The sequence below is a fragment of the Carcharodon carcharias genome (assembly GCF_017639515.1).
Source record: "Carcharodon carcharias isolate sCarCar2 chromosome 29 unlocalized genomic scaffold, sCarCar2.pri SUPER_29_unloc_12, whole genome shotgun sequence".
NCBI classification, from domain to species: domain Eukaryota; kingdom Metazoa; phylum Chordata; class Chondrichthyes; order Lamniformes; family Lamnidae; genus Carcharodon; species Carcharodon carcharias.
Window position 1 is genome coordinate 455,976 of NW_024470657.1, and position 26,408 is coordinate 482,383.

Consider the following 26,408-nt stretch of genomic DNA (forward strand, 5'->3'; position numbering starts at 1 on the left):
GGTGTCTGGGACATTGTCTGTAAGGTAAGATTCTGTGAGGATGACTATGTCAGGCTGTTGCTTGACTAGTCTGTGAGACAGCTCTCCCAATGTTGGCACTAGCACCCCAGATGTTAGTAAGAAGGAGTTTGAAGGGTTGAGATTACCATTGTTGTTTTCAGTGCCTGGGTCAATGCTGGGTAGTCTGTCCGGTTTCATTCCTTTTTTGGGTCTGTAACTGTTTGTTACAACTGAGTGTCTGGCTCAGCCATTTCAGAGTCAATCACATTGCTGTGCGTCTGGAGTCACATGTAGGCCAGACCAGGTAAGGATGGGCAGATTTCCTTCTCTAAAGGACATTAGTGACCCAGATGGGTTTTTATAATAACTGACAATGATCATCATCACTGAGACTAGCTTTATATATCGTGATGGGTGGGATTCGAACCCAGAACTCCCAGAGTATTAACCTGGCCTCTGGTTTATTAGTGCACTGATATTACCCCTGCGCTACCCTGGCAGTTAGCAGTACACCTGTCTTCCAGTCTATCTGTGTAAGAGCCACTCGAGTTCTGCAGCTCACTTTTCAGTGCAGAACAAAGGGAGTGCTACATAGTCACAGCAGCTGTCTTTCAGATACCAAAACAAAGTCTTGCCTGCCTGTTCTGGTGGTATAAAATTCCTGTATCCTGATACCCAGGCCAACATTTATCCCTTAACTAACACCACCAAAGAAAAGCAGATTCGTCTCATTGTCATTTAATTTTACCATGTGCACACTGTGGTTGTTGGAGGTCAGTCATCTCAGCTCCAGGACATCACTGCAGGAGTTCCTCAGGGTAGTGTCCTCGGCCCAACCATCTTCAGCTGCTTCATCAATGACCTTCCTTCCATCATAAGGTCAGAAGTGGGGATGTTCGCTGATGGTTGCACAATGTTCAGCACCATTCACAACTCCTCAGATACTGAAGCAGTCCATGTCCAAATGCAGCAAGACCTGGACAATATCCAGCCTTGGGCTGACAAGTGGTAACTAACATTCACACCACACAAGTGTCAGGCAATGACCATCTCCAACAAGAGGGAATCTAACCATCACCCCTTGATGTTCAATGACATTACCATCACTGAATCCCCCACTATCAACATCCTGGGGGTTACCATTGACCAGAAACTGAACTGGACCAGCCATATAAATCCTGTGGCTACAAGAGCAGGTCAGAGGCTGGGAATCCTGCGGTGAGTAACTCACCTCCTGACTCCCCAAAGCCTGTCCACCATCTACAAGGCACAAGTCAGGAGTGGGATGGAATACTCCCCACTTGCCTGGATGAGTGCAGCTCCCACAACACTCAAGAAGCTCAACACCATCCAGGACAAAGCAGACCTGCTTGATCGGCACCCCATCCACAAACATTCACTCCCTCCACCACCGACACACAGTAGCAGCAGTGTGTGTACCATCTACAAGATGCACTGTAGCAACTCACCAAGGCTCCTTCGACAGCACCTTCCAAACCCACGACCACTACCATCTAGAAGGACAAGAGCAGCAGACACATGGGGAACACCCACCACCTGGAAGTTCCCCTCCAAGACACTCACCATCCTGACTTGGAAATATATCGGCCGTTCCTTCACTGTCGCTGGGTCAAAATCCTGGAACTCCCTCCCTAACAGCGCTGTGGGTGTACCTACACCACACGGGACAAAATCCTGGAACTCCCTCCCTAACAGCGCTGTGGGTGTACCTACACCACACGGATAAAATCCTGGAACTCCCTCCCTAACAGCGCTGTGTATGTACCTACACCACACAGACAAAATCCTGGAACTCCCTCCCTAACAGCGCTGTGGGTGTACCTACACCACACGGACAAAATCCTGGAACTCCCTCCCTAACAGCACTGTGGGTGTACCTGCACCACACTGGACAAAATCCTGGAACTCCCTCCCTAACAGCACTGTGGGTGTACCTACACCACACGGGACAAAATCCTGGAACTCCCTCCCTAACAGCACTGTGGGTGTACCTACACCACACGGACAAAATCCTGGAACTCCCTCCCTAACAGCGCCGTGGGTGTACCTACACCACACGGACAAAATCCTGGAACTCCCTCCCTAACAGCGCTGTGGGTGTACCTACACCACACGGACAAAATCCTGGAACTCCCTCCCTAACAGCGCTGTGGGTGTACCTACACCACACGGGACAAAATCCTGGAACTCCCTCCCTAACAGCGCCGTGGGTGTACCTGCACCACACAGACAAAATCCTGGAACTCCCTCCCAAACAGCGCTGTGGGTGTACCTACACCACACAGACAAAATCCTGGAACTCCCTCCCTAACAGCACTGTGGGTGTACCTACACCACAGGGACAAAATCCTGGAACTCCCTCCCTAACAGCGCTGTGGGTGTACCTACACCACACGGGACAAAATCCTGGAACTCCCTCCCTAACAGCGCTGTGGGTGTACCTACACCACACGGACAAAATCCTGGAACTCCCTCCCTAACAGCACTGTGGGTGTACCTACACCACACGGACAAAATCCTGGAACTCCCTCCCTAACAGCACTGTGGGTGTACCTGCACCACAGGGACAAAATCCTGGAACTCCCTCCCTAACAGCGCTGTGGGTGTACCTACACTACAGGGACAAAATCCTGGAACTCCCTCCCGAACAGCGCTGTGGGTGTACCTACACCACACGGACAAAATCCTGGAACTCCCTCCCGAACAGCGCTGTGGGTGTACCTACACCACACGGACAAAATCCTGGAACTCCCTCCCTAACAGCGCTGTGGGTGTACCTACACCACAGGGGAACAAAATCCTGGAACTCCCTCCCTAACAGCGCTGTGGGTGTACCTACACCACACGGACAAAATCCTGGAACTCCCTCCCTAACAGCACCGTGGGTGTACCTACATCACACATGGACTGCAGCAGTTCAAGAAGGCAGCTCACCCACCACCTTCTCAAGGGGCAATTAGGGATGGGCAATAAATGCTGGTCCAGCCAGCGACACCCACATCCTGTGAATGAATAAAGAAAAACATAACCAACTGTAGCTGCTCCTCAATGTGGCTGGAAGCAAGACCTTTGGGGCATGAAATGTGTTTTAGAATTCGAAAGCCTTTCTTTCTGTTTAGTTAGCAGGAAGTGGGAGGAATCCCCAATACAGGTCCGTTCCTCTTTAGACTGTCATCTGCTAACCCTCTGATCCGCTGAGCAGACCTGCGTTCATGCCTCATATTCATAGACACAGAGCTCAGTTTATAAAGAAGCCAGTGCATTGTTGTGTGAGAGGAAGGTCAGTGCTGTCACTGTGGAACACACTGCTGCCTTTGGAACATTGAGGCCAAAGGCATTGACTCGTTTAGAGAAACACAGGAACAGGAGGAGGCCATTCAGCCCCTTGAGCCCCATTCAAACAGATCACTGCCTCTTTCCCACACTATCCCCATAATCCCTTGATGTCATTAGTAATCAGAAATCTATCGATTTCTGTCTTGAACGTACTCAATGACTGAGTGTCCGCAGCCCTCTGGGGTAGAGAATTCCAAAGGTTCACCACCCTCTGTAAAGAAATTCCTCCTCATCTCAGTCTTAAATGGCTGCCCCTTATTCTGAGACTGAGACTGGTGCTCAATCCCCAGCCAGGGTATCCCCATCTATCCACATCTACCTTGAGAGCCTCTGTGAGAAGTTTATAAGTTTCAATGAGATCATCTCTCATTCTTTGAAACTCTAGAGAATATAGGCCCAGTCTCCTCAATCTTTCCTCATGAAACAGTGCAGAGGGAGGATTGATGTCTACGCGAGAGGGGGCAAAGGAATAATAGGATAACAAGGGTAGGTTGGAAAGAGGAAATGAGAGTGGCAGGAACGTTATGGGGGGTAGAAACATTGGCCTGGACCATTTGGATTGAATGCTCTGTTTCTCTGCTGTATGTTTTCTGTAATTTTATGGAATAATTTCTCAGCAGTTTGGCTAGGTGACTTCTGAAAGCATCATCTGCTCCATGAGCAAAGTTACCCTCTAGTCAACTATAGGCCCGAAAGTGGCGTTCGAAATCAGGAGGGGGTTTGGACAGAGTCAATGAGGGGAAAGTGTTCCCAGTGATAGGAGGGTCGGTAACCAGAGGGACACAGATTGGAGAGAATCGGGAAAAGGACCAGAGGGGGGAGATGAGGAGGATTTTGTTTTTTACACAGTTTAGGTTGTCTTATGAGGAAAGGTTGGACAGACTGGGCTTGTTTCCATTGGAGTTTAGAAGAGTGAGGGGAGATTTGATTGAAATGGACAGGACCCTGAATGTCGAAAGGGTGTTTCCTCCTGTGGGTGGGTCCAGAACCAGGGGGCATTGGTTTAAAATTAGGGGTCAGAGATGAGGAGAATTTTTTTCTCTCTGAGGGTTGTGACTGTGGAACTCTCTGCATCAGAAGGTGTTGGAGGTGGGGGGTCACTGAATATTTTTAAGGCCGAGGTAGAGAGATTCTTGTTAGGCAAGGGCATCAAAGGTTATCGGGGGTAGATGGGAATGTGGAACTTGGAAGATAAGGACGTCAGCCATGATCTTATTGGCTGACAGAGCAGGCTCGAGGGGCTGAATGGCCTCCTCCTGCTCCTATTTCTTATGTCCTTATGTGATCTGGAAGGCGCTGCCTGAAAGGGCAGTGGAAGCAGATTCAATAGGAACTTTCAAAAAGGGAGAATTGGAGAAATACTTGAAGGGGAATAATTTGCAGGTCTATGGGGGGACAGAGCGGGGGGGGGGCGACAATGGAGACTAATGGGATAGATCTTTCAAAGAGCCAGCACAGACATGATGGGTTGAATGGCCCTTTTCTGTGCTGCATCATTAAATGATTCAGTGGAGGACCGTAAAGAATATCTAACTTTGCACTTTCAACCTGCACCTGGTTTGCAGAACCTGAGCCTGTATTCACCATTAGAAATTGGGAGCCATGCTTTAAATGATGGCCAATAAAGTCTTGTATGTATGTTTGTCTGCACACAGCTCTCTCTGCTCACTGTGTATCAGGTAGGGCTCTGTGTATCCCTATTCTCCTTCATACAATATAGGATCTCACCAGAAGGCATTTTAAGCTGCTATATTATAAAAGCTACCGCTTTTAACATACAGAGCTCTAACATTTGTAGAATCCAGAACAGAATGGATCCTCTAGCCCCATCACCATGGCTCAGGTCTGAAAAGCACGCATCCAGAACTAGTCCAACATTAATGGTCCAGCTCTGTTTGATTTAAACAGCATCACTGACATAGCCTTAAAATGCTGTCCCAATTCTGGAGATGGCAGCTGATGAATAATTGATTTTGGGTAATATATTTAGAGAGGGATTTTGTCGAGACGAGTCTGAAGCTGTTGACACAGACACAATCAAACAGGGAAGCAGCATAACCTTCAAAATCTCAGCAAGAGCTCTGCTGGAACATCATGGCTGACTAGGGCACAGAATGAGGTCAATCAGTTTCTATACAAGTAGAAAATAATTGTTTTATTGCTGATTGCCTTTGAACAGAATGGAAATAAGCAACAAAATATAAACCAGCTCTGAACTTAGGGCCTCATCAATTCAGGCCAGTAATTTCAATCACCAGTAGTTTGTTTTCAAACCGTTCCTGACCTCTGTTTATCCCCCAGTCCACAACAGATCACCTCCTTCACATAGTCATCCAGACAGAAACCAGTTTAACCGTGAACCTCAAAGAATGATCAGTTCAGCCCAAGTTCTGCCCACCAGAATATGTACCTTGCAATGAATAAACAGCGGAATTTGTCACCACGCACAGTGGTCTCAGTGAGCACTGATCCCTTAGACTGATATCAATAATTGAAGGTCCATTCAAATCGATACTGAACAGGAGTTCCTGGCTGTGACCTTGCCTGCTTCACTGGTGCAGGAATGAAACATTCTTTCATCCACTGCAATAGAATATGGCTGTTGCAGTGAGGCAGAATTTGTCCAACTTTTTGTGCTGTCATCCAGTTAAAGAGCATTCAATCTTTCAGAATGAGCTATCACTGAGAAAGCTCATGAGTCCAGCACAATCCTGTACTGCTGGAAGGCCCTGCTACACAGCAGGACATCTGCAGCGAGTGTGTTAGTAAATGAGATCCCCTGTTTCTGTGGCATCCGTTCTGATCAGTCAGCCCTTCTCATCTCACCTGATGAGAAACCTCTGCTACAAATAGTACGTTGTTGAATTTTTAATTCACACAGAAGCTCACGGAATTTATCGTGGGTTCAAATTCTTGCCACCAGAATATGTACCTTTATAAAAATCTCACCTCGCTGAGATATCTGTTAAACTCTGTTATTTTACTGACTGAATGGGGGCTTCAGGGTCACCAAGGATTGAGTCCAATTTGCAAAGGGATTAAGGGTGAAAGTCCCCAAAGACTGAGAGCCTTGTCCCCAGGGTTTGAGGTCCTTATTCCCAGGGTTTGAGGCCCTTGTCCCCAGGGTTTGAGGCCCTTGTCCCCAGAGTTTGAGGCCCTTGTCCCCAGGGTTTGAGGGCCTTGTCACCAGGTTTTGAGGGCCTTGTCCCCAGGGTTTGAGGGCCTTGTCCCCAGGGTTTAAGCACCTTGTCCTCTGAGTTTAAACTCCCTGTCCCCAGGGTTCAAGGGCCTTGGCTCCAGGGTTCAAGGGCCTTGTCCCCACGGTTTAAGGGCCTTGTCCCCAGGGTTTGAGGGCCTTGTCCCCAGGGTTTGAGGGCCTTGTCCCCAGATTTTAAGGGCCTATTCTCCCTGGTTTGAGGCCCTTGTCCCCATGATTTAAGGGCCTTGTCTCTAGGTTTTAAGGGCCTAGTCTCCAGGGTTTGAGGGCCTTGTCCACAGGGTTTGAGGCTCTTGTACCCAGGGTTTAAGGGCCTTGTCCCCACGGTTTGAGGCCCTTGTCCCCATGGTTTAAGGGCCTTGTCCCCAGGGTTTAAGGGCCTTGTCCCACGGTTTGAGGCCCTTGTCCCCATGGTTTAAGGGCCTTGACCCCAGGGTTCGAGGACCTTGTCCCCTGGGTTTAATGGCCTTGTCTCCAAGGTTAAAGGTCCTTGTCCCCAGGGTTTAAGATCCTTGTCCCCAGGGTTTGAGGCCCTTGTCTCCACGGTTTAAGGCCCTGTCCCCAGGGTTTAAGGCCCTGTCCCCAGGGTTTAAGGCCCTTGTCTCCATGCTTTAAGTGCTTTGTCTCCAGGGTTTGTGGTTTTTGTTCCTCAGAACCTGCTCTTTTACAGTGTTCTATTTGGTTTTGTTTAGCGGATTGTTCCAATCCTGGATGTGTTGAGGTTGAATCAGATACTGAAGCTGTCAAAGATCGGACCATGAAACTGCGATGCATCTCATGCAAGAAACGTGGTGAAACTGAGGCCACGACAGTTACTGAGTGGGTCTTCCGTCCACTGAAAAATGAGTCCTTTTACAAGGTAGGGAACGCTCCTCTTCCCTGGTGTTCCTGATGTATGAGCCAGATGTTCCTTGTTTCGCTTGCTGCTCTGCCAACCTCTGTAACTTTGCCAATGGGTGGTAGAGAAGCCCTGTACAGGCTGCCTTCATTTAGAATGAGCTGAGGCTTGGGGATATTATAATCTGCCTCCCTCTCTCTCCTCTATTCCTACCAAAGGGGGGAAACCAAACATCCTGAACTTGCCTCCAAGCTGGACTGAGAGGGACATTGGAATGCAGTTACTCCCATCTCGACAGGCTTAGTCCCATCTTGTTTCATATGATGCAGAAGAAACTATTGGTTCTTTACACTAATTGAATGAAAATAATTGGTTCCTGACACTAATTGCTTGTATATTTCTTCATAGATTATGGGGTGCACAATGAAGCACTGGGGGGCGGGGTACTAAGGGGTGTTGGGGTGTGACGGAGAGTGCAGGGGAGTGCTGGGGGGTACTAAGGGGTGTTGGGGTGTGACGGAGAGTGCAGGGGAATGCTGGGGGGTACTGAGGGGTGTTGGGGTGTGCGGAGAGTGCATGGGAATGCTGGAGGGTACTGAGGGGTGTTGGGGTGTGACGGAGAGGGCTGGGGAGTGCTGGGGGACACTAAGGTGTGCTGGGATTTGATGCAGTGTGTTAGGGTGCACTAGAGTGTGTTGGGGTCTGAATGAGTGTGCTGGTGTGTAAGGGAGTGTGCTGGTGTGTAAGGGAGTGTGCTGGAGTGTGAGGGAGTGTGCTGGTGTGTAAGGGAGTGTGCTGGGGTGTGAGGGAGTGTGCTGGGGTGTGAGGGAGTGTGCTGGTGTGTAAGGGAGTGTGCTGGGGTGTGAGGGAGTGTGCTGGGGTGTGAGGGAGTGTGCTGGGGTGTGAGGGAGTGTGCTGGGGTGTGAGGGAGTGTGCTGGGGTGTGAGGGAGTGTGCTGGTGTGTAAGGGAGTGTGCTGGGGTGTGAGGGAGTGTGCTGGGGTGTGAGGGAGTGTGCTGGTGTGTGAGGGAGTGTGCTGGAGTGTGAGGGAGTGTGCTGGTGTGTAAGGGAGTGTGCTGGGGTGTGAGGGAGTGTGCTGGTGTGTAAGGGAGTGTGCTGGGGTGTGAGGGAGTGTGCTGGTGTGTGAGGGAGTGTGCTGGGGTGTGAGGGAGTGTGCTGGTGTGTGAGGGAGTGTGCTGGGGTGTGAGGGAGTGTGCTGGTGTGTGAGGGAGTGTGCTGGTGTGTGAGGGAGTGTGCTGGGGTGTGAGGGAGTGTGCTGGTGTGTGAGGGAGTGTGCTGGGGTATGAGGGAGTGTGCTGGGGTGTGAGGGAGTGTGCTGGGGTGTAAGGGAGTGTGCTGGGGTGTGAGGGAGTGTGCTGGTGTGTGAGGGAGTGTGCTGGGGTGTGAGGGAGTGTGCTGGGGTGTGAGGGAGTGTGCTGGTGTGTGAGGGAGTGTGCTGGGGTGTGAGGGAGTGTGCTGGTGTGTAAGGGAGTGTGCTGGGGTGTGAGGGAGTGTGCTTGTGTGTGAGGGAGTGTGCTGGTGTGTGAGGGAGTGTGCTGGGGTGTGAGGGAGTGTGCTGGTGTGTGAGGGAGTGTGCTGGGGTGTGAGGGAGTGTGCTGGGGTGTGAGGGAGTGTGCTGGGGTGTAAGGGAGTGTGCTGGGGTGTGAGGGAGTGTGCTGGTGTGTGAGGGAGTGTGCTGGGGTGTGAGGGAGTGTGCTGGTGTGTGAGGGAGTGTGTTGGGGTGTGAGGGAGTGTGCTGGGGTGTGAGGGAGTGTGCTGGTGTGTGAGTGAGTGTGCTGGGGTGTAAGGGAGTGTGCTGGGGTGTGAGGGAGTGTGCTGGTGTGTGAGGGAGTGTGCTGGGGTGTGAGGGAGTGTGCTGGTGTGTAAGGGAGTGTGCTGGTGTGTGAGGGAGTGTGCTGGGGTGTGAGGGAGTGTGCTGGGGTGTAAGGGAGTGTGCTGGGGTGTGAGGGAGTGTGCTGGGGTGTGAGGGAGTGTGCTGGTGTGTGAGGGAGTGTGCTGGTGTGTGAGGGAGTGTGCTGGTGTGTGAGGGAGTGTGCTGGGGTGTGAGGGAGTGTGCTGGGGTGTGAGGGAGTGTGCTGGTGTGTGAGGGAGTGTGCTGGGGTGTAAGGGAGTGTGCTGGGGTGTGAGGGAGTGTGCTGGTGTGTAAGGGAGTGTGCTGGGGTGTGAGGGAGTGTGCTGGGGTGTGAGGGAGTGTGCTGGTGTGTAAGGGAGTGTGCTGGGGTGTGAGGGAGTGTGCTGGTGTGTGAGGGAGTGTGCTGGTGTGTGAGGGAGTGTGCTGGTGTGTAAGGGAGTGTGCTGGTGTGTAAGGGAGTGTGCTGGTGTGTGAGGGAGTGTGCTGGGGTGTGAGGGTGTGTGCTGGTGGTCACTAGGGTAATGTGCGGTGTGATGAAGTGTGCTGGGGTGCCCTAAGGTGTGTTGGGGAGTGGTAGATTTGACTGACCTATACTAGGGTCTGTTTGGGGTGTGATAGTGCACTGGGATGTGATGGGTGTTCTGAGATGGGTCCTGCTTCTTGGAATCTAAGCTTGGGACTTGGTTTTCAGGTGACTGTCGACATACTCTAGCATCTGCTTAGCACTTGTTGAAATGCTCCATTGAAACAGGTTAAAGAGTAGGCCCATTGCTCCTAGACATGATTGCAACCTCTCTCTCGAAACCGAACACATGACTGACGCACTGATGTCAGTAGTATATCATCTACATTATGCATTAGCTTATCCCAGCTGTTAACCCTTTATACTTCACCTCTCTCCAAGTGTCTGTCCATGAACTTTACATTTCTGTAAGTCCCTTTACATGACCACAGATCCCAGCCGACTCCAACTCCATCTCTTCCGCTTCCCATGCCCCAGTGCTGGGGGATTCAATCTCCCACAGTATTCGCGAGCCTTAGGGAAGACGTCTTGGAGACAAGAGAGTTTTCTTCTGCATCTGATCAGACAGAGTTGGGCAACGCTTTATCAGCATTGCTATCGGCAATGGGTAGCTTTGTGTAGGTTACAGGATGATGAAATTGCAAGGGCAGCAAAGACTGTTCATTCAAAGTCTGGTCCAATAGTGAAGACTGAAGAGGATCTGGGACGAGAAGAGAAGAATTCAGGGCACTCCAAGGAAGTTGTTGCTCCCGCAAAATACCCAGGGAAAGAGCTTCAGAAGAGAAATGATCTTCAACTCCAGAGAAGACTATCACAGCTCATTCATTGGCTGCTGTATAAAGGACTGAAAAGGGATTGAAGATTTAAGATGTCAATGAGCAACGATGATGAAGGAAAAAGCGATCAACTGTGGTGAAAGGAAGAGCTGATTCCCCAGTGATACCCTGGGAGAGTTGTCCACTCTCTGCAGGCAGTGGCAAGAGAGCCACAATTCCCTCTGTGTGAGGATTCTCCACCAAGGGCAGTGGGAAGAATTGCAGAGGATACTGGGACAATGCAGCCACGAATTCTGTAATGCGGTGAGGACAATGCAGCCCCGAATTCTATAATGGGCGAGGACAATGCAGCCCAGAATTCTGTAATGGGGTAAGGAAAATGCAGCCTCGAATTCTGTAATGGGGTAAGGACAATGCAGCCTCGAATTCTGTAATGGAGCAAGGACAATGCAGCCCTGAATTCTGTAATGGGACAAGGACAATGCAGCCCCGCATTCTGTAATGGGACAAGGACAATGCAGCCCCGAATTCTGTAATGGGGTAAGGACAATGCAGCCCCGAATTCTGTAATGGGACAAGGACAATGCAGCCCCGAATTCTGTAATGGGGCAAGTTCCCTGTCGACAATCCGTTCTGGGGTAAGGACAATGCAAACACGAATTCTGTAATGGGACAATGACAATGCAGCCCCAAATTCTGTAATGGGACAAGGAAAATGCAGCCCCAAATTCTGTAATGGGGTAAGGACAATGCAGCCCCGAATTCTGTAACGGGACAAGGACAATGCAGCCCCGAATTCTGTAATGGGACAAGGACAATGCAGCCCCGAATTCTGTAATGGAGTAAGGACAATGCAGCCCCGAATTCCATTCTGGGGTAAGGACAATGCAGCCCCGAATTCTGTAATGTGACAAGGACAATGCAGCCCCGAATTCTGTAATGGGTCAAGGACAATGCAGCCCCGAATTCTGTAATGGGACAAGGACAATGCAGCCCCGAATTCTGTAATAGGGTAAGGACAATGCAGCCCCGAATTCTAAAATGGGACAAGGACAATGCAGCCCCAAATTCTGTAATGGGACAAGGACAATGCAGCCCCGAATTCTGTAATGGGACAAGGCCAATGCAGCCCTGAATTCTGTAATGGGACAAGGACAATGCAGCCCCGAATTCTGTAATGGGGTAAGGACAATGCAGCCCCGAATTCTGTAATGGGGTAAGGACAATGCAGCCCCCAATTCTGTAATGGGGTAAAGACAATGCAACCCCGAATTCTGTAATGGGACAAGGACAATGCAGCCCGGAGTTCTGTAATGGGCTAAGGACAATGCAGCCCCGAATTCCATTCTGGGGTAAGGACAATGCAGCCCAGAATTCTGTAATGGGACAAGGACAATGCAGTCCCGAATTCGCTAATGGGGTAAGGACAATGCAGCCCCCAATTCTGAAATGGGGTAAGGACAATGCAGCCCCGAATTCTCTAATGGGGTAAGGACAATGCAGCCCCGAATTCTGTAATAGGGTAAGGACAATGCAGCCCCGAATTATGTAATGGGACAAGGACAATGCAGCCCGGAATTCTGTAATGGGACAAGGACAATGCAGCCCCGAATTCTCTAATGGGGTAAGGACAATGCAGCCCCGAATTCTGTACTAGGGTAAGGACAATGCAGCCCCGAATTATGTAATGGGACAAGGACAATGCAGCCCGGAATTCTGTAATGGGGTAAGGACAATGCAGCCCCGATTTCTGTAATGGGGTAAGGACAATGCAGCCCCGATTTCTGTAATGGGACAAGGCCAATGCAGACCCGAATTCTGTAATGGGGCAAGGAAAATGCAGCCCCGAATTCTGTAATGGGGTAAGGACAATGCAGCCCCGAATTCTGTAATGGGGTAAGGACAATGCAACCCCGAATTCTGTAATGGGACAAGGACAATGCAGCCCCGAAGTCTGTAATGGGGTAAGGACAATGCTGACCCGAATCCTGTAATGGGGAAAGGACAATGCAAGCTGTAATTCTGTAATGGGACAAGGACAATGCAGCCCCGAATTCGGTAATCGGGCAAGTTCCCTATCGACAATCCGTCCTGGGACAAGGACAATGCAGCCCCGAATTCTGTAATGGGACAAGGACAATGCAGCCCCGAATTCTGTAATGGGGCAAGGACAATGCAGCCCTGAATTCTGTAATGGGGTAGGGACAATGCAGCCCCGAATTCTGTAATGGGGCAAGGACAATGAAGCCACGAATTCTGTAATGGGGTAAGGACAATGCAGCCCTGAATTCTGAAATGGGGCAAGGACAATGCAGCCCCGAATTCTGTAATGGGGCAAGGACAAGGCAGCCCCGAATTCTGTAATGGGGCAAGGACAATGCAGCCCCGAATTCTGTAATGCGGTAAGGAAATTGCAGTACCGAATTCTGTAATGGGGCAAGGAAAATGCATCCCCGAATTCTCTAATGTGACAAGGACAATGCAGCCCCGAATTCTGTAATGGGGTAAGGACAATGCAGCCCCCAATTCTGTAATGGGGTAAGGACAATGCAGCCCCGAATTCTGTAATGGGACAAGGACAATGCAGCCCGGATTTCTGTAATGGGCTAAGGACAATGCAGCCCCGAATTCCATTCTGGGGTAAGGACAATGCAGCCCCCAATTCTGTAATGGGGTAAGGACAATGCAGCCCCCAATTCTGTAATGGGGTAAGGACAATGCAGCCCCAAATTCTGTAATGGGACAAGGACAATGCAGCCCCGAATTCGCTAATAGGGTAAGGACAATGCAGCCCCCAATTCTGTAATGGGGTAAGGACAATGCAGCCCCGAATTCTGTAACGGGTTAAGGACAATGCAGCCCCGAATTCTCTAATGGGGTAAGCACAATGCAGCCCCGAATTCTGTAATAGGGTAAGGACAATGCAGCCCCGAATTATGTAATGGGGTAAGGACAATGCAGCCCCGATTTCTGTAACTGGGTAAGGACAATGCAGCCCCGAATTCTCTAATGGGGTAAGGACAATGCAGCCCCGAATTCTGTAATAGGGTAAGGACAATGCAGCCCCGAATTATGTAATGGGACAAGGACAATGCAGCCCCGAATTCAGTAATGGGGTAAGGACAATGCAGCCCCGAATTCTGTAATGGGGTAAGGACAATGCAGCCCCGATTTCTGTAATTGGGACAAGGCCAATGCAGATCCGAATTCTGTAATGGGGCAAGGAAAATGCAGCCCCGAATTCTGTAATGGGGTAAGGACAATGCAGCCCCGAATTCTGTAATGGGGCAAGTTCCCTGTCGACAATCCGTCCTGGGGTAAGGACAATGCAACCCCGAATTCTGTAATGGGACAAGACAATGCAGCCCCGAATTCTGTAATGGGACAAGGACAATGCAGCCCCGAATTCTGTAATGGGACAAGGACAATGCAGCCCCGAATTCTGTAATGGGGTAAGGAAAATGCAGACCCGAATTCTGTAATGGGACAAGGACAATGCAGCCCCGAAGTCTGTCATGGGGTAAGGACAATGCTGACCCGAGTTCTGTAATGGGGTAAGGACAATGCAATCTGTAATTCTGTAATGGGACAAGGACAATGCAGCCCCGAATTCGGTAATCGGGCAAGTTCCCTATCGACAATCCGTCCTGGGACAAGGACAATGCAGCCCCGAATTCTGTAATGCGACAAGGACAATGCAGCCCCGAATTCTGTAATGGGGTAGGGACAATGCAGCCCCGAATTCTGTAATGGGGCAAGGACAAGGCAGCCACGAATTCTGTAATGGGGCAAGGACAATGCAGCCACGAATTCTGTAATGGGGCAAGGACAAGGCAGCCCCGAATTCTGTAATGGGACAATGACAATGCAGCCCCAAATTCTGTAATGGGACAAGGAAAATGCAGCCCCAAATTCTGTAATGGGGTAAGGACAATGCAGCCCCGAATTCTGTAACGGGACAAGGACAATGCAGCCCCGAATTCTGTAATGGGACAAGGACAATGCAGCCCCGAATTCTGTAATGGAGTAAGGACAATGCAGCCCCGAATTCCATTCTGGGGTAAGGACAATGCAGCCCCGAATTCTGTAATGTGACAAGGACAATGCAGCCCCGAATTCTGTAATGGGTCAAGGACAATGCAGCCCCGAATTCTGTAATGGGACAAGGACAATGCAGCCCCGAATTCTGTAATAGGGTAAGGACAATGCAGCCCCGAATTCTAAAATGGGACAAGGACAATGCAGCCCCAAATTCTGTAATGGGACAAGGACAATGCAGCCCCGAATTCTGTAATGGGACAAGGCCAATGCAGCCCTGAATTCTGTAATGGGACAAGGACAATGCAGCCCCGAATTCTGTAATGGGGTAAGGACAATGCAGCCCCGAATTCTGTAATGGGGTAAGGACAATGCAGCCCCCAATTCTGTAATGGGGTAAAGACAATGCAACCCCGAATTCTGTAATGGGACAAGGACAATGCAGCCCGGAGTTCTGTAATGGGCTAAGGACAATGCAGCCCCGAATTCCATTCTGGGGTAAGGACAATGCAGCCCAGAATTCTGTAATGGGACAAGGACAATGCAGTCCCGAATTCGCTAATGGGGTAAGGACAATGCAGCCCCCAATTCTGAAATGGGGTAAGGACAATGCAGCCCCGAATTCTCTAATGGGGTAAGGACAATGCAGCCCCGAATTCTGTAATAGGGTAAGGACAATGCAGCCCCGAATTATGTAATGGGACAAGGACAATGCAGCCCGGAATTCTGTAATGGGACAAGGACAATGCAGCCCCGAATTCTCTAATGGGGTAAGGACAATGCAGCCCCGAATTCTGTACTAGGGTAAGGACAATGCAGCCCCGAATTATGTAATGGGACAAGGACAATGCAGCCCGGAATTCTGTAATGGGGTAAGGACAATGCAGCCCCGATTTCTGTAATGGGGTAAGGACAATGCAGCCCCGATTTCTGTAATGGGACAAGGCCAATGCAGACCCGAATTCTGTAATGGGGCAAGGAAAATGCAGCCCCGAATTCTGTAATGGGGTAAGGACAATGCAGCCCCGAATTCTGTAATGGGGTAAGGACAATGCAACCCCGAATTCTGTAATGGGACAAGGACAATGCAGCCCCGAAGTCTGTAATGGGGTAAGGACAATGCTGACCCGAATCCTGTAATGGGGAAAGGACAATGCAAGCTGTAATTCTGTAATGGGACAAGGACAATGCAGCCCCGAATTCGGTAATCGGGCAAGTTCCCTATCGACAATCCGTCCTGGGACAAGGACAATGCAGCCCCGAATTCTGTAATGGGACAAGGACAATGCAGCCCCGAATTCTGTAATGGGGCAAGGACAATGCAGCCCTGAATTCTGTAATGGGGTAGGGACAATGCAGCCCCGAATTCTGTAATGGGGCAAGGACAATGAAGCCACGAATTCTGTAATGGGGTAAGGACAATGCAGCCCTGAATTCTGAAATGGGGCAAGGACAATGCAGCCCCGAATTCTGTAATGGGGCAAGGACAAGGCAGCCCCGAATTCTGTAATGGGGCAAGGACAATGCAGCCCCGAATTCTGTAATGCGGTAAGGAAATTGCAGTACCGAATTCTGTAATGGGGCAAGGAAAATGCATCCCCGAATTCTCTAATGTGACAAGGACAATGCAGCCCCGAATTCTGTAATGGGGTAAGGACAATGCAGCCCCCAATTCTGTAATGGGGTAAGGACAATGCAGCCCCGAATTCTGTAATGGGACAAGGACAATGCAGCCCGGATTTCTGTAATGGGCTAAGGACAATGCAGCCCCGAATTCCATTCTGGGGTAAGGACAATGCAGCCCCCAATTCTGTAATGGGGTAAGGACAATGCAGCCCCCAATTCTGTAATGGGGTAAGGACAATGCAGCCCCAAATTCTGTAATGGGACAAGGACAATGCAGCCCCGAATTCGCTAATAGGGTAAGGACAATGCAGCCCCCAATTCTGTAATGGGGTAAGGACAATGCAGCCCCGAATTCTGTAACGGGTTAAGGACAATGCAGCCCCGAATTCTCTAATGGGGTAAGCACAATGCAGCCCCGAATTCTGTAATAGGGTAAGGACAATGCAGCCCCGAATTATGTAATGGGGTAAGGACAATGCAGCCCCGATTTCTGTAACTGGGTAAGGACAATGCAGCCCCGAATTCTCTAATGGGGTAAGGACAATGCAGCCCCGAATTCTGTAATAGGGTAAGGACAATGCAGCCCCGAATTATGTAATGGGACAAGGACAATGCAGCCCCGAATTCAGTAATGGGGTAAGGACAATGCAGCCCCGAATTCTGTAATGGGGTAAGGACAATGCAGCCCCGATTTCTGTAATTGGGACAAGGCCAATGCAGATCCGAATTCTGTAATGGGGCAAGGAAAATGCAGCCCCGAATTCTGTAATGGGGTAAGGACAATGCAGCCCCGAATTCTGTAATGGGGCAAGTTCCCTGTCGACAATCCGTCCTGGGGTAAGGACAATGCAACCCCGAATTCTGTAATGGGACAAGACAATGCAGCCCCGAATTCTGTAATGGGACAAGGACAATGCAGCCCCGAATTCTGTAATGGCACAAGGACAATGCAGCCCCGAATTCTGTAATGGGGTAAGGAAAATGCAGACCCGAATTCTGTAATGGGACAAGGACAATGCAGCCCCGAAGTCTGTCATGGGGTAAGGACAATGCTGACCCGAGTTCTGTAATGGGGTAAGGACAATGCAATCTGTAATTCTGTAATGGGACAAGGACAATGCAGCCCCGAATTCGGTAATCGGGCAAGTTCCCTATCGACAATCCGTCCTGGGACAAGGACAATGCAGCCCCGAATTCTGTAATGCGACAAGGACAATGCAGCCCCGAATTCTGTAATGGGGTAGGGACAATGCAGCCCCGAATTCTGTAATGGGGCAAGGACAAGGCAGCCACGAATTCTGTAATGGGGCAAGGACAATGCAGCCACGAATTCTGTAATGGGGCAAGGACAAGGCAGCCCCGAATTCTGTAATGGGACAAGGACAATGCAGCCCCGAATTCTGTAATGGGACAAGGACAATGCAGCCCCGAATTCTGTAATGGGGTAAGGAAAATGCAGACCCGAATTCTGTAATGGGACAAGGACAATGCAGCCCCGAAGTCTGTCATGGGGTAAGGACAATGCTGACCCGAGTTCTGTAATGGGGTAAGGACAATGCAATCTGTAATTCTGTAATGGGACAAGGACAATGCAGCCCCGAATTCGGTAATCGGGCAAGTTCCCTATCGACAATCCGTCCTGGGACAAGGACAATGCAGCCCTGAATTCTGTAATGGGACAAGGACAATGCAGCCCCGAATTCGGTAATCGGGCAAGTTCCCTATCGACAATCCGTCCTGGGACAAGGACAATGCAGCCCCGAATTCTGTAATGCGACAAGGACAATGCAGCCCCGAATTCTGTAATGGGGTAGGGACAATGCAGCCCCGAATTCTGTAATGGGGCAAGGACAAGGCAGCCACGAATTCTGTAATGGGGCAAGGACAATGCAGCCACGAATTCTGTAATGGGGCAAGGACAAGGCAGCCCCGAATTCTGTAATGGGGCAAGGACAATGCAGCCACGAATTCTGTAATGGGACAAGGACAATGCAGCCCCGAAGTCTGTAATGGGGTAAGGACAATGCTGACCCGAATTCTGTAATGGGACAAGGACAATGCAGCCCCGAATTCTGTAATGGGGTAAGGAAAATGCAGACCCGAATTCTGTAATGGGACAAGGACAATGCAGCCCCGAAGTCTGTAATGGGGTAAGGACAATGCTGACCCGAGTTCTGTAATGGGGTAAGGACAATGCAACCTGTAATTCTGTAATGGGACAAGGACAATGCAGCACCGAATTCTGTAATGCGACAAGGACAATGCAGCCCCGAATTCTGTAATGGGGTAGGGACAATGCAGCCCCGAATTCTGTAATGGGGCAAGGACAATGCAGCCCCGAATTCTGTAATGGGACAAGTACAATGCAGCCCTGAATTTGCTAATGGGGTAAGGATAATGCAGCCCCCAATTCTGTAATGGGGTAAGGACAATGCAGCCCCGAATTCTGTAACGGGTTCAGGACAATGCAGCCCCGAATTCTCTAATGGGGTAAGCACAATGCAGCCCCGAATTCTGTAATAGGGTAAGGACAATGCAGCCCCGAATTATGTAATGGGGTAAGGACAATGCAGCCCCGATTTCTGTAACGGGACAAGGCCAATGCAGACCCGAATTCTGCAATGGGGCAAGGAAAATGCAGCCCCGAATTCTGTAATGGGGTAAGGACAATGCAGCCCCGAATTCTGTAACGGGTTCAGGACAATGCAGCCCCGAATTCTCTAATGGGGTAAGCACAATGCAGCCCCGAAATCTGTAATAGGGTAAGGACAATGCAGCCCCGAATTATGTAATGGGGTAAGGACAATGCAGCCCCGATTTCTGTAACGGGACAAGGCCAATGCAGACCCGAATTCTGCAATGGGGCAAGGAAAATGCAGCCCCGAATTCTGTAATGGGGTAAGGACAATGCAGCCCCGAATTCTGTAATGGGGCAAGTTCCCTGTCGACAATCCGTCCTGGGGTAAGGACAATGCAGCCCCGAATTCTGTAATGGGACAAGGACAATGCAGGCCCCGAATTCTGTAATGGGGTAAGGAAAATGCAGACACGAATTCTGTAATGGGACAAGGACAATGCAGCCCCAAATTCTGTAATGGGGTAAGGACAATGCAGCCCCGAATTCGGTAATCGGGCAAGTTCCCTATCGACAATCCGTCCTGGGACAAGGACAATGCAGCCCCGAATTCTGTAATGGGACAAGGACAATGCAGCCCCGAATTCTGTAATGGGGTAGGGACAATGCAGCCCCGAATTCTGTAATGGGGCAAGGACAATGCAGCCCCGAATTCTGTAATGCGGTAAGGAAATTGCAGTACCGAATTCTCTAATGTGACAAGGAAAATGCATCCCCGAATTGTCTAATGTGACAAGGACAATGCAGCCCCGAATTCTGTAATGGGGTAAGGACAATGCAGCCCCGAATTCTGTAATGGGGTGAGGACAATGCAGCCCCGAATTCTGTAATGGGGTAAGGACAATACAGCCCCGAATTCTGTAATGGGGCAAGGACAATGCAGCCCGGAGTTCTGTAATGGGACAAGGACAATACAGCCCCGAATTCTGTAATGGGACAAGGACAATGCAGCCCCGAATTCGCTAATGGGGTAAGGACAATGCTGACCCGAATTCTATAATGGGGTAAGGACAATGCAACCTGTAATTCTGTAATGGGACAAGGACAATGCAGCCCCGAATTCGATAATCGGGCAAGTTCCCTATCGACAATCCGTCCTGGGACAAGGACAATGCAGCCCCGAATTCTGTAATGGGACAAGGACAATGCAGCCCCGAATTCTATAATGGGGCAAGGACAATGCAGCCCTGAATTCTGTAATGTGGCAAGGACAATGCAGCCACGAATTCTGTAATGGGGCAAGGACAAGGCAGCCCCGAATTCTGTAATGGGGCAAGGACAATGCAGCCACGAATTCTGTAATGGGGCAAGGACAAGGCAGCCCCGAATTCTGTAATGGGGCAAGGACAATGCAGCCCCGAATTCTGTAATGCGGTAAGGAAATTGCCGTACCGAATTCTCTAATGGGGCAAGGAAAATGCAACCCGAATTCTCTAATGTGACAAGGACAATGCAGCCCCAAATTCTGTAATGGGGTAAGGACAATGCAGCCCCGAATTCGGTAATGGGGTGAGGACAATGCAGCCCCGAATTCTGTAATGGGACAAGGAAAATGCATCCCCGAATTCTCTAATGTGACAAGGACAATGCAGCCCCGAATTCTGTAATGGGGCAAGGACAATGCAGCCCGGAGTTCTGTAATGGGCGAAGGACAATGCAGCCCCGACTTCCATTCTGGGGTAAGGATAATGCAGCCCCGAATTCTGTAATGGGACAAGGACAATGCAGCCCCGAATTCGCTAATGGGGTAAGGACAATGCAGCCCCCAATTCTGTAATGGGGTAAGGACAATGCAGCCCCGAATTCTGTAATGGGGTAAGGACAATGCAGCCCCAAATTCTGTAATGGGACAAGTACAATGCAGCCCTGAATTTGCTAATGGGGTAAGGACAATGCAGCCCCCAATTCTGTAATGGGGTAAGGACAATGCAGCCCCGAATTCTGTAACGGGTTAAGGACAATGCAGCCCCGAATTCTCTAATGGGGTAAGCACAATGCAGCCCCGAATTCTGTAATAGGGTAAGGACAATGCAGCCCCGAATTATGTAATGGGGTAAGGACAATGCAGCCCCGATTTCTGTAACTGGGTAAGGACAATGCAGCCCCGAATTCTCTAATGGGGTAAGGACAATGCAGCCCCGAATTCTGTAATAGGGTAAGGACAATGCAGCCCCGAATTATGTAATGGGACAAGGACAATGCAGCCCCGAATTCAGTAATGGGGTAAGGACAATGCAGCCCCGAATTCTGTAATGGGGTAAGGACAATGCAGCCCCGATTTCTGTAATTGGGACAAGGCCAATGCAGATCCGAATTCTGTAATGGGGCAAGGAAAATGCAGCCCCGAATTCTGTAATGGGGTAAGGACAATGCAGCCCCGAATTCTGTAATGGGGTGAGGACAATGCAGCCCCGAATTCTGTAATGGGACAAGGACAATGCAGCCCCAAATTCTGTAATGGGGTAAGGACAATGCAGCCCCGAATTCGGTAATCGGGCAAGTTCCCTATCGACAATCCGTCCTGGGACAAGGACAATGCAGCCCCGAATTCTGTAATGGGACAAGGACAATGCAGCCCCGAATTCTGTAATGGGGTAGGGACAATGCAGCCCCGAATTCTGTAATGGGGCAAGGACAATGCAGCCACAAATTCTGTAATGGGGCAAGGACAAGGCAGCCCCGAATTCTGTAATGGGGCAAGGACAATGCAGCCCCGAATTCTGTAATGCGGTAAGGAAATTGCAGTACCGAATTCTCTAATGTGACAAGGAAAATGCATCCCCGAATTCTCTAATGTGACAAGGACAATGCAGCCCCGAATTCTGTAATGGGGTAAGGACAATGCAGCCCCGAATTCTGTAATGGGGTGAGGACAATGCAGCCCCGAATTCTGTAATGGGGTAAGGACAATACAGCCCCGAATTCTGTAATGGGGCAAGGACAATGCAGCCCGGAGTTCTGTAATGGGACAAGGACAATGCAGCCCCGAATTCTGTAATGGGACAAGGACAATGCAGCCCCGAATTCGCTAATGGGGTAAGGACAATGCTGACCCGAATTCTATAATGGGGTAAGGACAATGCAACCTGTAATTCTGTAATGGGACAAGGACAATGCAGCCCCGAATTCGATAATCGGGCAAGTTCCCTATCGACAATCCGTCCTGGGACAAGGACAATGCAGCCCCGAATTCTGTAATGGGACAAGGACAATGCAGCCCCGAATTCTATAATGGGGCAAGGACAATGCAGCCCTGAATTCTGTAATGTGGCAAGGACAATGCAGCCACGAATTCTGTAATGGGGCAAGGACAAGGCAGCCCCGAATTCTGTAATGGGGCAAGGACAATGCAGCCACGAATTCTGTAATGGGGCAAGGACAAGGCAGCCCCGAATTCTGTAATGGGGCAAGGACAATGCAGCCCCGAATTCTGTAATGCGGTAAGGAAATTGCCGTACCGAATTCTCTAATGGGGCAAGGAAAATGCAACCCGAATTCTCTAATGTGACAAGGACAATGCAGCCCCAAATTCTGTAATGGGGTAAGGACAATGCAGCCCCGAATTCGGTAATGGGGTGAGGACAATGCAGCCCCGAATTCTGTAATGGGACAAGGAAAATGCATCCCCGAATTCTCTAATGTGACAAGGACAATGCAGCCCCGAATTCTGTAATGGGGCAAGGACAATGCAGCCCGGAGTTCTGTAATGGGCGAAGGACAATGCAGCCCCGACTTCCATTCTGGGGTAAGGATAATGCAGCCCCGAATTCTGTAATGGGACAAGGACAATGCAGCCCCGAATTCGCTAATGGGGTAAGGACAATGCAGCCCCCAATTCTGTAATGGGGTAAGGACAATGCAGCCCCGAATTCTGTAATGGGGTAAGGACAATGCAGCCCCAAATTCTGTAATGGGACAAGTACAATGCAGCCCTGAATTTGCTAATGGGGTAAGGACAATGCAGCCCCCAATTCTGTAATGGGGTAAGGACAATGCAGCCCCGAATTCTGTAACGGGTTAAGGACAATGCAGCCCCGAATTCTCTAATGGGGTAAGCACAATGCAGCCCCGAATTCTGTAATAGGGTAAGGACAATGCAGCCCCGAATTATGTAATGGGGTAAGGACAATGCAGCCCCGATTTCTGTAACTGGGTAAGGACAATGCAGCCCCGAATTCTCTAATGGGGTAAGGACAATGCAGCCCCGAATTCTGTAATAGGGTAAGGACAATGCAGCCCCGAATTATGTAATGGGACAAGGACAATGCAGCCCCGAATTCAGTAATGGGGTAAGGACAATGCAGCCCCGAATTCTGTAATGGGGTAAGGACAATGCAGCCCCGATTTCTGTAATTGGGACAAGGCCAATGCAGATCCGAATTCTGTAATGGGGCAAGGAAAATGCAGCCCCGAATTCTGTAATGGGGTAAGGACAATGCAGCCCCGAATTCTGTAATGGGGCAAGTTCCCTGTCGACAATCCGTCCTGGGGTAAGGACAATGCAACCCCGAATTCTGTAATGGGACAAGACAATGCAGCCCCGAATTCTGTAATGGGACAAGGACAATGCAGCCCCGAATTCTGTAATGGGACAAGGACAATGCAGCCCCGAATTCTGTAATGGGGTAAGGAAAATGCAGACCCGAATTCTGTAATGGGACAAGGACAATGCAGCCCCGAAGTCTGTCATGGGGTAAGGACAATGCTGACCCGAGTTCTGTAATGGGGTAAGGACAATGCAATCTGTAATTCTGTAATGGGACAAGGACAATGCAGCCCCGAATTCGGTAATCGGGCAAGTTCCCTATCGACAATCCGTCCTGGGACAAGGACAATGCAGCCCCGAATTCTGTAATGCGACAAGGACAATGCAGCCCCGAATTCTGTAATGGGGTAGGGACAATGCAGCCCCGAATTCTGTAATGGGGCAAGGACAAGGCAGCCACGAATTCTGTAATGGGGCAAGGACAATGCAGCCACGAATTCTGTAATGGGGCAAGGACAAGGCAGCCCCGAATTCTGTAATGGGACAAGGACAATGCAGCCCCGAATTCTGTAATGGGACAAGGACAATGCAGCCCCGAATTCTGTAATGGGGTAAGGAAAATGCAGACCCGAATTCTGTAATGGGACAAGGACAATGCAGCCCCGAAGTCTGTCATGGGGTAAGGACAATGCTGACCCGAGTTCTGTAATGGGGTAAGGACAATGCAATCTGTAATTCTGTAATGGGACAAGGACAATGCAGCCCCGAATTCGGTAATCGGGCAAGTTCCCTATCGACAATCCGTCCTGGGACAAGGACAATGCAGCCCCGAATTCTGTAATGCGACAAGGACAATGCAGCCCCGAATTCTGTAATGGGGTAGGGACAATGCAGCCCCGAATTCTGTAATGGGGCAAGGACAAGGCAGCCACGAATTCTGTAATGGGGCAAGGACAATGCAGCCACGAATTCTGTAATGGGGCAAGGACAAGGCAGCCCCGAATTCTGTAATGGGGCAAGACAATGCAGCTCCGAATTCTGTAATGGGGTAAGGAAAATGCAGACCCGAATTCTGTAATGGGACAAGGACAATGCAGCCCCGAAGTCTGTAATGGGGTAAGGACAATGCTGACCCGAGTTCTGTAATGGGGTAAGGACAATGCAACCTGTAATTCTGTAATGGGACAAGGACAATGCAGCCCCGAATTCTGTAATGCGACAAGGACAATGCAGCCCCGAATTCTGTAATGGGGTAGGGACAATGCAGCCCCGAATTCTGTAATGGGGCAAGGACAATGCAGCCCCGAATTCTGTAATGGGACAAGTACAATGCAGCCCTGAATTTGCTAATGGGGTAAGGACAATGCAGCCCCGAATTATGTAATGGGGTAAGGACAATGCAGCCCCGAATTCTCTACTGGGGTAAGCACAATGCAGCCCCGAAATCTGTAATAGGGTAAGGACAATGCAGCCCCGAATTATGTAATGGGGTAAGGACAATGCAGCCCCGATTTCTGTAACGGGACAAGGCCAATGCAGACCTGAATTCTGCAATGGGGCAAGGAAAATGCAGCCCCGAATTCTGTAATGGGGTAAGGACAATGCAGCCCCGAATTCTGTAATGGGGCAAGTTCCCTGTCGACAATCCGTCCTGGGGTAAGGACAATGCAACCCCGAATTCTGTAATGGGACAAGACAATGCAGCCCCGAATTCTGTAATGGGACAAGGACAATGCAGGCCCCGAATTCTGTAATGGGGTAAGGAAAATGCAGACACGAATTCTGTAATGGGACAAGGACAATGCTGCCCCAAATTCTGTAATGGGGTAAGGACAATGCAGCCCCGAATTCGGTAATCGGGCAAGTTCCCTATCGACAATCCGTCCTGGGACAAGGACAATGCAGCCCCGAATTCTGTAATGGGACAAGGACAATGCAGCCCCGAATTCTGTAATGGGGTAGGGACAATGCAGCCCCGAATTCTGTAATGGGGCAAGGACAATGCAGCCACAAATTCTGTAATGGGGCAAGGACAAGGCAGCCCCGAATTCTGTAATGGGGCAAGGACAATGCAGCCCCGAATTCTGTAATGCGGTAAGGAAATTGCAGTACCGAATTCTCTAATGTGACAAGGACAATGCAGCCCCGAATTCTGTAATGGGGTAAGGACAATGCAGCCCCGAATTCTGTAATGGGGTGAGGACAATGCAGCCCCGAATTCTGTAATGGGGTAAGGACAATACAGCCCCGAATTCTGTAATGGGGCAAGGACAATGCAGCCCCGAATTCGCTAATGGGGTAAGGACAATGCTGACCCGAATTCTATAATGGGGTAAGGACAATGCAACCTGTAATTCTGTAATGGGACAAGGACAATGCAGCCCCGAATTCGATAATCGGGCAAGTTCCCTATCGACAATCCGTCCTGGGACAAGGACAATGCAGCCCCGAATTCTGTAATGGGACAAGGACAATGCAGCCCCGAATTCTATAATGGGGCAAGGACAATGCAGCCCTGAATTCTGTAATGTGGCAAGGACAATGCAGCCACGAATTCTGTAATGGGGCAAGGACAAGGCAGCCCCGAATTCTGTAATGGGGCAAGGACAATGCAGCCACGAATTCTGTAATGGGGCAAGGACAAGGCAGCCCCGAATTCTGTAATGGGGCAAGGACAATGCAGCCCCGAATTCTGTAATGCGGTAAGGAAATTGCCGTACCGAATTCTCTAATGGGGCAAGGAAAATGCAACCCGAATTCTCTAATGTGACAAGGACAATGCAGCCCCAAATTCTGTAATGGGGTAAGGACAATGCAGCCCCGAATTCGGTAATGGGGTGAGGACAATGCAGCCCCGAATTCTGTAATGGGACAAGGAAAATGCATCCCCGAATTCTCTAATGTGACAAGGACAATGCAGCCCCGAATTCTGTAATGGGGCAAGGACAATGCAGCCCGGAGTTCTGTAATGGGCGAAGGACAATGCAGCCCCGACTTCCATTCTGGGGTAAGGATAATGCAGCCCCGAATTCTGTAATGG